Here is a 14,238-nt window from a genome sequence, read left to right on the forward strand (position 1 = left end):
GCACTCTTGCTCTTGTACAACGACTCCTGGCAGACGGGTACGGTTCCACAAGAGTGGAAGTCAACTCTCCTCATTCCACTTCTCAAAGCTGGCAAGTCTCCTTTGGACATTTCCTCATACCGTCCGATCGCACTTGCCAGCTGTGTCGGAAAAACAATGGAAAGAATGATTTTAACACGTCTGGAATGGTACTTAGAGTACTATGAAATCTATCCACATGCTATGGCCGGATTCAGACGGGGCCGTTCGTCAACAGACAGCGTTGTTGACTTGATAACATTTGTGCAACACCAAAAGGCCTGTAAGCGACTATCTGCTGCTCTGCTTCTAGACGTTGAAGGAGCTTATGATAATGTCACCCATGAAGCCATCCTTAGCAAGTTAGAAGCCGTCGGACTTGGTGGTAAGATGTATATGTGGGTGTGCAACTACTTACAGAGGAGACCATTCTACGTGCACACAGAAAATGGCCCGACATCCGAGCATTACGGTAACCGAGGAGTCCCTCAAGGCGGAGTGCTTAGCCCGACTATTTTCAATCTCACCCTCAGTGGATTAGTTTACAACCTGCCAAGCACCGTACGACTTTCCATCTATGCGGACGACATCTGCATTTGGGCATCAGGTGTGACACGACTTCAGCTTCGCGCTCCGCTTCAGAAGGCAGCCACAATGACATATTGCTACCTTCGTGAACAAGGACTTGAAATTTCATGCGGAAAGTGCGCAATGGTGGCATTCACGAGGAAGCCAATGTCTGGTTACAGCGTATCTATTAACGGACAACATGTACCATACAGCAGAAGTCACAGGTTCTTGGGAGTCGTAATTGACAGAGACCTGTCTTGGACTCCGCAAGTCAATTACGTGAAAAAGCGGCTGACTGCTATCTGTCACCTGTTCAGGTTCCTTGCAGGAAAAAGTTGGGGAGTATACACGCTATGTTACAGTTGTATATGGCGTTGTTCGTTGGATTCCTGCGATACAGCCTGCCTGCAATATCCAACACCTGACTAACCTGCGTACGATTCAGAGTATTCAAGCCCAAGCCCTAAAGATATGTCTTGGCTTACCACGCAGTGCATCAACAGCTGAAACCAGTGCCCTTGCACAGGGTTACCCGATCACGACGCACATTACCGTTGAGACAATGCGTATGCATCTCGGGCATTATGCTAGGACCCCTTCCCACCACTTGGCGAGCCTCACTGCTGCAAGGCCCTGCTCGACATTTAGCGGCATTGTCAGTGCACACCGTGCGTCGTTTACTTCAGGGTGCGCACCTGCGGCCAAGCCAGCGTTTCCTCTGTGGTGTTTGAGCCGTCCACAGGTACATAATGATTCCAAGACTACAGAAGACAGATCTACTGGCCCCTGCTCTAAAACAGCTGACCTTACTTCGAACGACAGATAGCTGAGCTAGTTGGTAAAGATTCATTATGCAAAATAGAAGTGAGGCGTGCAGACAGGACACAAAAGTAGAGAAGTGGACAACACGAACGCCTCGCGTTCGTGTTGTCCACTTCTCTACTCTTGTGTCCTGTCTGCACGCCTCACTTCTATTGAGCTTACTTCTGCATGAAAAGTACAGCAACCACGTGCACATCTATATGGATGGATCGACTACGTCGTGCAGTTCTGGTGGTGCCGTGGTTATACCAACGCGAGGAATGACACTGCTGCTCAAGACATCGCATGTCACGACCTCAACGGCGGCAGACCTAACGACCCTGCGTCGAGCACTGAAATTCATTGATTCTGAAGGACCTAGAAAATTGGCTGTGTTCTGCGATTCAAAACCGGCATTACAGTGCACGCAGTCAGTTCTCCGACACGGATGTCATGACCAATTGACATACGAAGTCGTGAAACTTTACCATGATGTCCAACAAAAAGGCCACGAGGTCGTTTTTCAATGAGTACCTGGCCACTGTAGGATCAGTGGCAATGATTCCGCCGATAACGCTGCTCGCACAGCACATCAAGAAGAGCACAGCGTTCCAATTCCGCTTTCGAGGACTGACGCTGCAAGGCAGCTTCGACATCTGGCACGCAATCTCACAGCTTTCTGTGCAGTGTTGCGTACTCTAGGGCAGCGTACCGTACTGCTGCCGAGAAGTAGCGGCGCCTGCCTATCGAAGCTCGACCGACATTACTTATTCGGTAGCGTGGCGTTGTTGGCGGGCTGCAGGCATCCGGTAGATCATGGCGACCAAGCAGGGGCGAGACGATTTGCTAGTGCGAAACTTGCACGGTTTATTCAAAGGTAGTTGAAAGAAAATAAGAAAAGCATGAAGTATGAAGTATCTCAAAAGTACATTTCGGAGCCCCTTAGATAGGCTCTCTACAAGTGTGGGCGGGATCTTGCTTCCGTCGATGACACGTGACAGGCACAGAGAGAGGGCCCCTCCTCCTGCATTACCGAGCACGGGAAGAAGAAGTCGATCCTCTTTTCGACGAATCCGGGAGAAGGTCGGGTGAATGACCTGTCGCCCGTGGGCTCCGGCCCAGAGGGTAGGGGGAATGACCTGTCGCCCGTGGGCTCCGGCCTAGTAGAAGGTAGGGTGAATGACCTGTCGCCCGTGGGCTCCGACCTAGTAGAGGGTAGGGGGATGACGTATCGCCCGTGGTGTCCGACGCCAACCCTAACAGCAGGCGCTGCTGGAACACCGCCCCCATCGCCCGTCGGCCCGTAAAGCTGTGAAGGCGCTTTTGTGTTTCTTAAGGACGACGGGTTTGTGCAACCACCTGTGACTATTAATGCAACTTCTGTAAAACCACACGCGTCAGCGAACTTGCCGCAATTAGCTTCTTTTCTTCCCTGCTCTCTCTCCCTGTGATCTTTGCTTTCCCCTTTCCCATTCCCCCGGTGTAGGGTAGCCAACCGTACGTTATTCTGGTTAATCTCCCTGCCTTCTACTTTTCTCTTTCCTCCTCCTTAAATAAAGTACGCGTCCGACCAGAGCTTCTCGTTTGTGTGGTTGGAAGAGGAATTGTTGCAGCAGTATGGGAAAACAAAAGGTCGGAGAGGCAGAGCGCGGTAGACAGAAATGTTAAGTTCCGTGGACGTCGTGATTGTCCTAACGTATACGGCGAACACACGTGAACTGCCTCGCGGCCGAAATGATTGGGGCTGAGAGGAGGAAAGAGAACAAGGAAGGAGAGAGAAAAAGGCAGGAGGACATGACACGATGCGCCTGGCAGGTCATAACTTTAGACCTTGTCCCATAAAACCCCACGGGCCACATATGAGAACGGAAAAGAAAAACTGGAATACGGAAGAAAATGGGGCTGAACAACAAAGAACCAAGGCGTAGTACATAATGACTAATTCACCAGACGCGCAAGCAGTGCCTCGAGGGCGACCAGGCGCCCTGCAGACTCCCATCTTCTGTCAGTTGCACGCAGCTGGGCTCACAAAGCTGGCGTGAGGCGGCGCCGCCCCTCCTGGGAAGACCAGCGCCGTCTTGACGGCGATGCTCCAAGTTTTTGAAGGAAGACGGTATCTCGCAGCGAGGAATTGGTGCAGGGCCGAAGCGCATGCTTAGCTGCTAGACCCTTGGCAGCCAATTTTCGAGGAGACTTAACAGCACTCAATTACAAATTCCAGGGCGTTGTCCGAAGGACAACTAAAGTCACGATAGTGTCTAGTTAGTCGGCGTTGGTCACGGTCGCAACAGTGACGCAGCTGACCAGTTGCGTCATTGATGGTCGAATATAAACATGTTCACCTTGCTGAAATGCCAGACGAGAACGAATCTGGCTAGCGCTTTGCAGTGTGTAATCACGCATTACACGCCGATATTAGCAGCATTGGTGGCGTGGAGTAGAGGTAGAGAATCGGGCTTCCATACTAAAGGTCCAGAGTTCGAATCCTCATCCAGCCACTACATTTTTCAGGTTTAGAGTGGCGCCTAAAACCAAAAGACTTCCTGGCGCAGTATTTTGACCATTACGCCCCTTGTGAGTATTGCAATTAACTCCTGGTCCCTCAGTTGCCAGGACCTGCGGAGCACCTGAAGGCAGCGGTCAGACTTGCGACGTAGCAGACGTGCTAGAAATCTCTGGATCGCAACAGGCCTCCTCTGGAAGCGACCTGGCAACGCGCAAAACGCGAACCCTCTCGAGCGAAGCTATAGCTCAGCAGGGCTCTGAGGAACCATCAGTTGTAATCTTGGGCGGCTCCAATGAGCAAATGGCCAAAAAACAGGCTGGAAAGCAGGTCATTGGCAATTATCGCATCGGCCTCGGAAACCTTAGAGGATGTATGTAGGTTGAGTTCGCGGAAAGGAACCGACAGCTAATAAGATGCATTCTTTCGGAAGCACAAAACCAAAGGGCCTGGAAAAGACTAACAGGGAAACAACAAACCGATTAGATATTCTGTGCCGAACCAATCATTGCGCCGGATGTAGAAGTGCTGGGTAGGGCAAGGGCAGCGATCGCCAGGTTAGTGAGGTCAAGAATGCTAGCGCTCGAGATCCAATAAGAGGCCTTAGAAAGAAAAGAAGATGACAGGAATAATTAATGGCGTCTCAACTAATTTAATGTCGGAGGTCACATTCGAAGTTAGAGAAGGCTGCAAGACAACGAACAAGCAAGCTCACACAAGTAAGAAATAACAGAAGCGGCAAAGCATGAAAATGTCGCATTCCAAGAAGATCAGATAGAATTGCCTGAACTGTCAAACCGAATGAAGAAGGAAGTAAGCGATATTCAGAATTCTAACTTGGGAAATGTTGAGGAAATAGTAAAAGTAGGGACAGCATGAATCAATAAGAAGGAAACTTGGCATTGAAAAGAACATGTACACAATGAAAAATAAGCAGGTTAATGTCATCAACAATTTCTACCACATAGTAAAGCAATAGAGGAATTCTATACAGAACTGTACGGTGTCCCCAGCAACGACGTAACCATGAGTGGGCGCAGTGACGAGCAAAGTCCTGTCTTAGGTGTCCCTTTGTCCATGCTTTTTCTTTTCTCTCAACTAGTTCAACTGATGTTCTATTTAAGAAATTATTCTGTCTCTAACTTTTGACGGAACTAGGCTTTGAGAAACATGCACAGAGGGAAAACGGCGGGAGAAGATGGAATAACAGTCCATTTGGTCAAAGGTGGAAGGAACATTGTCACGTAGTAGTGACAGAGGAACACAGCAGCAAAACTGAATAACTTCTTATTGGGCGAACCTGTACCCACAAAAGCAAGTTACAGGCAAAGCACAACGCTAGCTGTGAATACAGTCTGCGATCGTCGGAATATGAGCAGCGCGTCACGCGCGCCGGCTTCGCAGGTTCACTGGCGCCCGCGCGGTTTCCAAAAAACTGCTGCACAATTCGGGTCGCGCATGCACTCTCAAATACGTGGGTCGGCGAGGACGTACAGGACGCGTGCTCCTTTACGAAAAGGAGCACGCGAGCGTGTGGCCCGTGCTCTGCGGAGGTAGACTTACTGTATGGACGACCGCACGCCAAGTTTCATCCTAGTGTTCCTGTATATGCTCCCGCAGGGAGGGAGCATATACAGGAACACTATTTCATCCTAGACGCCAGCGCTCGTTTCTCCCCTGGCGGAACGATTTCATCTCGAACGGGTGTAGGTTTCCGCCGCCGCTTCCCCTCACGATCGCGCCCGCGTTCAGTTCGCGCTGAGCGCGCAACGTCTCTTGTTTGCGACGGCGCCTCTTCGGATGACCGGAAATTATTATTGTGTTGTTAACTGTCACGACAGCAATGTAAACACGAAAGGGTTGATGCCACCAATGAAATTCTGCCGATTCACAAAAAAATGGTACGAAAAAAGCAGACGACAGACATGGATTACTGCGGTGCGCCGAGCGTAGTAAACAACTGGCAAACGAAGCGAGCTCGTTCATTGATCACTCCTGAGTGTATGACGGTTTTTATATGTAACCCACATGAATTTAATAATTACTCAGTACATAATCCTTTTATTTATATAAAGTTGTTCGACGAGCGCTTGTCCTGTCTTCTTTCTCGTGTTTCGTTCGTGTGTGCGCTGCCCAATAATAGAAACCACTCCTGTTGTATGCGCTAGCAGTGGCAGAAGTTCACGCGTGCCGAGAAATTGAATATGTGCACGATGCATTGAACATCACCGGAGTTCATTCCCGCTTTACCACTGCACCGATCGATCGAGTTACTGGACGATACACGACCGCGTCTTGGTCGCGCCGGCATTGCTGAAGCAGGAATGATTACTAATACTTTCAACTTCCATCTCTTGAGCACCGTTAAAAAATGGCCAAGCTGTCGACATTGCTGCCTCTATTAGATATTGTAGGGGACGTACTAGCTAAAGTTGTGGACGCATGTCGTAGTTGTGCTATGCTGTGATATATTTTGTTTATTTGCGCCCAGTGTCGATGGAAGTACGTTGTCGCCATCAGAGACAACACGGATTTGTAGCAAACGTATTGTGAGAAACTGCAAAAATGACTTTAGCTCATATGTGCCGTATGTATGTGCCGCATCGTATGTGCTGACGATTTTTCCGGCGGCACATATGGTGTCGTTTCCAATTCCCTGCTCAGCGTCACTTACACGGTTAAGGAGACGCTGCCCTTTCGCCGCATTGCAGCCATAAAAATAATCGTCAAGCGTACCGATCTTCTTAAAGGCAAATAAAAGCGTGTACAGCCTGTTTCACACTTAGGGGAAAACTCTGAACGTATTGCATCGCGATGCGACAAGCAATAGAGTCGTGCGGCGCAGCAGCTCTAGCAGGCGTAGACGCTCGAGGGGCGGAGTCGTGATCTGCGTCGTCTGCTACGGCGGCGCGCGCTGGCCGCATTGTCGGGAAGCGTGCTACTGTGAGGGGCAGTGCACCGATTTCATCGGTACTGCGGGAACTGAGCTGATATTCTTTACTAAACGTTGTGTGTCGCCAAACTCTGAGCCTTCATTGGCGATAATGGATTTCGACAAACTTCTTTTGACAGCATACTTCGTTTGTTCTTTCGAAAGGCCGGGGTACTGAGCGCGTGCACGTATATTTCTTCGCTGTGTGTGCTACCGTAATAAGCAGCGACAAGACGCAACAAGATGTGCGTGCAACGTGCTCAGTCTTTGTTTGACCCGAAAGGAAAACAAAGCACTCAACAATGATAACTATGGGGGTCGAACACGATGAAACAAATGGATACGATTAAAGGAATGTTTTAGGTTAAGACAATTAGCTGGAAGTGATTTTTCTCCCCAATCATTCACTACACCAGACAGACCCTGCCCGCCGGCGGGGAATTGGACACGTCACGCTCGGAACTTCAGTTAGTATCTCGTCATGCATATCCCCAGCGTCAGCGATGACAGCGCTGATCCTGGAAGGCAGTGAAGTGTAGAATGACTTGATCAGGTATGTGTTCATTCGCAGCACGTCTCAGTCGCCGACAATGGTGGATCGAAGCCTATCCTCGGGCGACTGACAGAGGGGATGGTACGCCAGCGATACTTTCAACGAGCCCCAGACATTTCAAATAATGTTGGCGCCCAGGGATTGAGGCGGCCACTCCAAGAGAGTGAGTGCGCGCTCTTCCAGCAGTTCTTGCACAACACGAACAGTGTGGATCGGCGACCTATCGCGTTAGAATATATAGTCGCCTTCCAGAAACGGGCTGTCAAGGATGTGTGGAATCAGCACGCCGTCCATGACTGCCCTGCAGCGATGAACTTAATTTCGAGGCGTATCAGTGGGCGTCGCACAACGCTTAGTAAAGAATACCGGCTCATTTCACTCAGTAACGATGAGATCGGCGCCCTGCAACTGACAGTAGAACATTTCCCGACCATGCGGCCTGCGCGCGCCGCCGTAGCAGACGACGCCGTTCAAGATCCTGCCCCTCGAGCACCTGCGCGAGCTGCTGCCGCCACCTGACTCAAGCGCTCGCCGCATCGCGATGCAATGCGCTCCGAGTTTTCCCCTAAATGTGACACAGACTGTACAACACTGTGAATGAAATGTCCACGCGCACCCACGTAGGCACACACCGCGCGCAGCACGAAACGTGCCCAAGCACGCGCAGTGCAAGAGGCAATCAAGGCGACGCGAACGAGAGATGGGAGAGGGGTACCACCCACTAGTTGAATTTTGCCCCGCATGCGGCGCTCTCAACGCCCGCGCCGCAGCGCCGCTCTCGGTGCCGTTCTTGTCCATATGCTACGAAAGGTAGCCTTTGGTAGCATATGCAGTAACTATGCGGAGGCTGCTTAGAGCACCAGCAAGGGGCAGCAAGCAGATTGTGGCGCCATCTGTTCGCGGCCAGAATAACCAGGCATGGGCGATAGGCAAGCTAGAATTACACGGAATACCCCCCCCCCCCCTCCTCCTCCTCGCATGACTGTTGCACAAGGAGCGGGGCCTTGTTACGATCGGTATGCAGGGATATTGACCTGAGAACTTATCTCAGCCCGCTGCAGTTGTTTCGATCAACCCGTGGGGGTGGCGTCCTTCAGAGAACCGGCGACGCCGAGAACGCTAACCGACCATGCACCTCCTTCGGAGAACTGGGAACCACAGCAAAGTTAATCAACCATGAGCCTCCTTCGTCGAGTCGACAGCGCCTGCAAGTCAAGCCACGTTTGGCGGACCGTGTATTGTTGGTTGATTCGCCGTCGCCTTCTTGGTCTATATGCATCAAGAGAGCTTCTCATAAAAGGGTATTTTGCGGTGCGTTTTTCATCGGGCCCCGGGATTCGTCACAATCTGCCGACACTCGTTGCGGCTACCGGAGAAGTCAGCTCTGGAATTAAGAGGCGTCGGCTGGGGTCAAGCGTGACAACCTGGCTACGAGGACCCGCTCAACTCTGTGGGTTCTGGGAATCTAAAGTGCCGTACGTGAGTGTGAGCCCTCCCCCTCAAAGGCGTGTCGACTACGCCCCAACGACTGTGGACGGTCCGATTGGACGAAGGTTGGACAGCAGTTTTCCCTCCCCTAGGGATCTAGGGAGGACAGTGGCTTTTTAAGCGTCAGTTTGTCGGCTGCTAGCTGTGTGCTCGACAAGCGGAGTGTTTGTCGAGCACAAAAATTAATTAGCGCGTAATTTTATAATTTTTCCCTCGCCTATTATAATGGTATGGCGAAAGCATAATTCTTTATTGCACTGAAATAAAATGCTTGCATCGCTGCAACTATTGTCAAGTTTCACTTGAGTTGGCAGTGAAATTTATGACTAAAACGGGTTCAGCAGTGAAACGAATTGTACTGCAGACTTTTGAAGCCTTAATTATGGAGTTTTACATGCCAAAACCACGATCAGGTTATGTGGAACGTCGTGGTGGGGGACTCCAGAAATTGGGATAACTGGGGTTCTTTAACGTGCGGCTAAATCTAAGTACACGGGTGTTTTCGCATTGCGCCCCCGACGAAAATGCGGCTGCCATGGTCGTGATTCGATCCTGCTATACCTCGTGCTTAGCAGCCAAACACCATAGCCACTAAGCAACCACGGCAGGTAGACTTTCGAAGAGTGAAATGCTCAGACTGCATACACTTTGCATACACTCTGTAGCACACTTTATTGCTTCCGTCGATGAAAACACTAAAGAGCAGTAGACGCTGCGGAGGTATCAAGTATGACGCCATTTTGAAAAGGCCACAAGACGACGATTTTTTGATTGGCTGGAGGAGTAACAACCCCGTGCGGTCTTTGTGCCTTGGTTGTGAACTGCTGTTTTCTTTGTAAGTTGTATGCTACTATAGAAATCTTAATTTTACACTTTTGCTTGTTTACTTGTTCTTGGCAGTGTTCTTCCTGCGCTCCTTTCCCGCGCGAGTGCATTTGCTGTGGTTTCTTGTTTGCCAAAGAGAGGTGCATCTCACAGGCATACCTGTGAGATTCGCCTTATTTAATTTCTTTTTTTAGGTTTTATGCGTTTTTATGGCGAATGGCTGGCGTTATTCATATTTGTACTGTAAAGGGGGTTTATTCGTGTCGTAGAGAAGCAGCGACCAACACGGCAACAGCAGGTAGGGCGCAGCCAGCGAACGAACTGGGTACGTGCCACGCGATGGCAACGGGGCTTTTCAGCCTGCCGATCTTCGTCACAGTACTATTAAAGGTACCCCCCCCCCCCCCCTGTCTCATTATTTGCATTGAAAAGTGACCACCTCCCAGTATCGTCGGAAGGCGAGAGCAATTTGTAGTTCGCATTGCCAAGCTACGGATAAACAAAAAAAATTCGGGGCAGCTTCGCACTAGTGGCGCGATGACTGGCGGCCCCACCTATATGTTATGTTATTGTTGGTTCGGCTAAGTTTATGCGCGGAGACTCGGCCGAGTTTTCTGCGTAGTGGTGTCGTCGTTAGCGCCCCCCCCCCCCCCCCAAAGACCAATGAACACTCGGTGATCAAAGTATGCAAAATGTTTTTATTTTTAGTATGAGTCATTTCAGTAGCGAGTCGCGATAAGTCTTTCAAAGCTTGCCTTCGTCGGGAAACGCTTCCCGTAGCATGTGCTCGGCAATCTCCCGCTTTTAGCTGTCGCGCACAGACGTCAGCGTAGACATGTTCGAGTCAAACCACAGCCTATCAGAAACTCGCGAGCAAAGCGCCCGTCGACAGCTCCCATGGATTTCCGAGCTTGCCACTAGAAGTTCTCTATGACTCGCAGGCCCGGATAGTTTTATCGACGCGTCTGGTTGCACGCACGCTTTTGCTCGGTAACGCGAGCTCGTAACTCCGGATCTTCGACAACTCGCCGACGTTTCGCCGCCACTTCACCGGCGCGATAGTCGGGTTTGGACCGAAGTCGTCGCCTCCGTTCTCGGGAAGCCGCGGCTTTCGCGCCGCGCTTTTTCTGTCGCCCCATCTCTTCGTCGGAGACCTGGCTGTTCTGTCGGCGCGGCGGAGGAGCGGAGCTGCTTTCATACCCCCGTGGTGACGTCACGGCTTAGATCCGCATCTGCGCATGCGCGGCCTCCATACGGCGCGAAGAGGCAAAGCTACGGCGAAGCGGAGCCGGCGCGCGCGATGACGTCACCGCTAGGGCGAGGTTTTGCTGGGCACGTTCGCCGGCCTACCATCAGCTTAAACAGCATCTCTTAAAAACGGAGGGGAACGTATCCATGGCGGAAGAAGGAAACGAGCGAGCGGAAGCATACCGTCCCGCACGCCCATTCGCAGAGAGCGCCAGCCATAGTGACGCCATGGCGCGAGTGGAGGACCTAGAACACCGTCGGGAAAACGAACGCGTGATGAAAGCAGCACGCACTGACGCGGTAACTCCCAATCCTCTTTTTTGTCCAGCAAAAAGAAGGCGCGTCTCACGAGAACGAACAACCTCCTGCGCCTTGTCTTTGGTCAAACGAAAGAAAACGTTATTGAAAAAATGGCGCTCGGGCATGGACGAGAGCAGCAAATTTGTTCTATCGATTCTTCTGCAGGGGGGCAAATAGCATGAAAGGGATGAGAGGCGACCAAGGCGAGTTGATTCGGTCGGCGCGGAAAATATTTACCGCCTGACGGGTCACGAAGCGCACGACCCGCGCACGCGGGGAAATCACGAGAAGGACGGCGTGCGCCGCTGGAGCGGCTGCCGAAACAGGGCCACGGCACCGGTGCGCGCGCAGTGCTCGCACGGTGGGCGACAGACTTTCAGTCGCGTGGGTGCACACACACTAAAAATGAAAGGCCTCGTTCTTCGACGCGTTCCCGCCTTTTCTCCTCGCGAGTAACATGCGGTTCTCTTAAAGTAACATCTTGCTTCCAAGAGCAAACACTAACTATGGTAAAATGACAGCCTTATATTCCGCAATCTCATTTTAGAATTCTAACCTCAAATACTAAACCATGCCATTCACTACACTGTTTCCGGGGGCTTGTAAAACGGCTCACTAACATACGTTACCTGGTGAAGTATACATATACGTTATATACATATATCATTGTTCTCGGGTTATGTTCCTAGATTATTACTAGCTTTAAATTCATTTTGTTGCTGCGCTGGATTGTGCACTGTTGATGTTATACAATTGTTATAGTCCTATTCAATTGCTGTTATTTTTGCACTTACATGTGCATTTAAATATAGAATTATTCTTGTTCATTTTAGTGCAATGTTCAACTACCAGTTTGATTAATTACTTCTGTTATGTTTATTTGTATTTTCCCGTTGTTTTTACCTTCGTTGCTAATCGTACGTTCTACTTTTTTTTTATACATGTACTAACAGGAGGCCCCCTGACAGTTCTTACATTGGAGCCTCCTGTTGAATTACGTTTACTTCGAAATATTATGACTGTCTAATAGCAAATGACTGGCTGATTTACACGAGACAGTTGAGACATCCACCGAAAGGTTAACGGCCTTTGGTTTCACAATATTTCGTTTCAAATGAGAGATCGCTTTACTACAAGCGTCTTAAGCTGCAATAGAACTCAAGTGCGCTCTTACATGCGTTGGCGGATTGCAAGACGTTCATACTGCGTTTTTTTTTTACTTTAGAGGGGTGTACGGTGCAGTTGAAACTACATTATTATTATCACAGCATAAACATAAGCTGTAATGTCACAGAAGCCTGCAATACTGCATTGGCTCGCAAAAGTCCGCGGGGAAACAAATGGGGCTTTTAGACACGGTTTTTCACCACGTCTGAATAATGAAAAAAAAAAAAAGGGAATATCGCGGCGGGCATGCGAAACTCTTTACATTGGTAGTCCAGAGCTCTTGCGTAGCGAGTGTGAAGGTGGCTAATCGCTCGTCTTTTCGGTGACACGTGTTCGAAGAGAAAAACCGGCATGTCTGCTCGATTATGAGATGGAGTCAACAGCTACTTCAGAAATATTGGTTAATTAGATATCTTCGAGGTGTAAGGAACTCTTGCTAAGAAGTTGTGTTTGGATGTTCAAACTAGCAGCGAAACTACGTTCAAGTTCCGCTAAAGAACAGAGTATGGGTGCTCCGCAACTAAGCTGAAAATCCGGTAGCGTTCAGATAATGCATGTAATTAAAACACGCAGGCGTTCAAAGGGTTCCTTGCCGGGCATACGCAGTGGAAACAAACGCAGCGAGTACATTACGCAGTGATGAAGGCGTCTGCTTAGTATTACACTCGTCTACGTGGAGAAAACGGCTTAAAATTTTAACAAAAACTTGTGTCCTCCTGGAAGAATCCATTCGGCACGACAGCGAGATGTCACGTGTGGCGCTTACGCATGACGGACGCGGCACCTACAGCGCACAAACATGCAGCGACAGCAGCAGCGCCGACTCTGGAAATTCCCGCGAAACAACATGGAAAAGGCGGAGGGCGGTCGGTCCCCCGCGGCTCCGAAATGTCACTCGCTGTTGGGCGGAAGAGCCTCTGCTGCGGATACTCCTCACATTATGGCCTTTTTAACATGTCGTTTGCTTAGAACTCGGCTATTACTAAAACCTTCCTTCAAACGGAATTGCATACTTCGTTGCCCCGATCCAATGATTGCTCCAAGCAGCTCCAATGCGAGCTGCCAAACCCTACCGCAAGACCGCCGGAATGCTTGCCGAAGCAAAGCGGAAGCAGCCTAATCTCGAGCCACCAGCAAGCGGGGTGACGCTGGTATGCGCAAAAAAATTATCAGTCATACCGCCCAGCCATTTTCAAGCTGTGCCACGTTTTTTTTTTCTTTTTGTTCAGCTAGCGTCACATTCGTGAACACTTCTAAATTCTATGGGGGCGACGTTCACTTTCGTATCAGCCACAGAAGTGGCTAATCGGCATCCTGACCCTGCTGGCACTCGTAAATCACAAGCAGTGCTTTTGATTGGCTTCAGAATCGGCAGGCGTCTGGATGATAACTTATTTGTCCTTACTGGGTGTGTTGAAATATCCAGAGAAGAAACACTATACGTGCTTTTTTAGACTTTACCGTAGCGTACGACAACGTAAACATTGTGGGGTACTCTGGAAGGGGTAGGCATAGCCAACTAGATTTAAAGAAAAAATACAGTTTGCGTTGCGCGGAAAGAGATGAGGAGCGAGGAGAAAGTTGATATCACAAAGGAAGTGAGGCAGGGGTGCCCTTTATCCACACTGCCGTTCATGATGTACATGGTGACGATGGAGAGGGCGCTAAGAAGGAAGTAATATCGGGTTTAATCGTTCATGCAAACAGGCGGGTACAGTAGTAGAGCAGCAGCTTCCACACAGATTTAGAGACAGCTTTGCTGCACTGTTCCGTCAGAATACGCAACTTAGGATCTCCGTGCGTACTTGGCACGTGCCCGCGATCTCACCGGAG

General features: G+C 50.0%; 1 protein-coding gene across 27 annotated transcripts in view; it reads right to left on the reverse strand.

Moving 5' to 3' along the window:
• The window catches only part of trol (terribly reduced optic lobes), a 623,238-nt gene that overhangs the window by 377,102 nt on the left and 231,898 nt on the right, over positions 1 to 14,238 (reverse strand). The gene's annotated exons all lie outside the window — the stretch shown is intronic.

This window comes from Dermacentor variabilis, chromosome 3 (assembly GCF_050947875.1).
Source record: "Dermacentor variabilis isolate Ectoservices chromosome 3, ASM5094787v1, whole genome shotgun sequence".
Taxonomy (NCBI): domain Eukaryota; kingdom Metazoa; phylum Arthropoda; class Arachnida; order Ixodida; family Ixodidae; genus Dermacentor; species Dermacentor variabilis.